At 36.8% G+C, this 1406-nt stretch overlaps 1 pseudogene; it reads left to right on the forward strand.

Moving 5' to 3' along the window:
- The first annotated feature begins 391 nt into the window (after positions 1–391).
- LOC136317629 (small ribosomal subunit protein eS6-like) lies at positions 392–1122 on the forward strand (annotated as a pseudogene).
- Positions 1123–1406: the final 284 nt, after the last annotated feature.

Consider the following 1406-nt stretch of genomic DNA (forward strand, 5'->3'; position numbering starts at 1 on the left):
GAAACCTGACCCAGTTTTCTACCCAGTCTCCTCAAACTGGTAAGCATTACTGTACATTAGTGCCTATGAAGGCCTTGATAATAGCCATGAAGAAAGGAAATGACCACAGGATGCACGGTTTATAGAGTCACTTATTATTTCCACAAATAAAGAGAAGAACTTGTGGGACAGTGGTGGAAAAGGGCTGACTATGTTGCAGTATAGAAATTTATCTTCTGAGTCAAGATAAAGTCAAGAGACAATAAAAACATGTTATAATCATCATTTTTTTTCTGTTCCATTTGCAGATTGAAGCTCTATGACAGTGGATCTCCATAAGAAGTGAAAGGGAAACAGAATAAATCACCCTACTCTTCATTATGGTGCCTTGGAGGTGGTTGGCTGCTTCAGGATGAAGCAAAACATCTCTTTCTCAGCCACTGGTTTCCAGAAATTCACTGAAGTAGACAAGAAACACAAACTGCATACCTTTTATGAGAACCATATGGCCACCAAAGTTACTGCTGATACTCTGGGTGAAAAATTAAAGGGTAGGATGAATCAGTGGTAGGATTGACAAACAATGTTTCCCCATGAAACAGGGTGCCTTTACTCATGACCATGTTCATTTGATGCTGATTAAAAAGCATTACCCTTATAGACTGGGGAGGACTGGAGAGAGACAGTGCAAATCTGTTTGGGGTTGCATTGTGGATGCCAATCTCAGTGTTATCAACCAGGCCATTGTGAAAAAGGGGAGAAACGTATTCTTGGTCTTACTGATACTACTGTGACTCATCACCTGGGGCCCAAAAGAGCTAGCAGAATACACAATCTTTTCAATCTCTCTAAAGATAATGTACACTAATATGTTGTGAGAAAGACCTTAAACAAGGAAGGTAAAAATTCCTAGCATCAAAGCACCCAAGATTCAGTGTATTATTTCTCTTACTGCAAGACAGATGTTGACATATTTCTCTGAAAAAAAAACATATTAAAAAAAATAAGAAAGAGGCTGCAAAATGTGCTAAATTTTTGGCTAAGAGAATAAAGAAGGCCAAAGAAAAATACCAGGAACAGATTGCTAAGAGATGTAAGCTGTCCTTTCTAAAAGTTTCTATTTCTAAGTCTGAGTGCAGTTAAAAAATGAGATTTCCTAAGAATAACAAATACATAAGAACAAACATAAAAAAAATAAGCCACTCCAAACTGTGTCACATTGCATAAAAAATATTTTGAGATGAAGTCAATTAAGAAAACAGCAAACAAAGAAAGAATTTTACGTACTATCTGTCTAAAAGAAAGACATAATGTCCCCTTGTGAAGGTGTTCTTTCTTCCCTCTTCAATAGTAGGAAAACTTTTATCAGTGGAGATAGTGAAATGTGTCTGCCTGAAAGACATTACAAAAACAAGCTCTATCTTCCA

The sequence above is a fragment of the Saccopteryx bilineata genome, chromosome X (genome assembly GCF_036850765.1).
Source record: "Saccopteryx bilineata isolate mSacBil1 chromosome X, mSacBil1_pri_phased_curated, whole genome shotgun sequence".
Taxonomy (NCBI): domain Eukaryota; kingdom Metazoa; phylum Chordata; class Mammalia; order Chiroptera; family Emballonuridae; genus Saccopteryx; species Saccopteryx bilineata.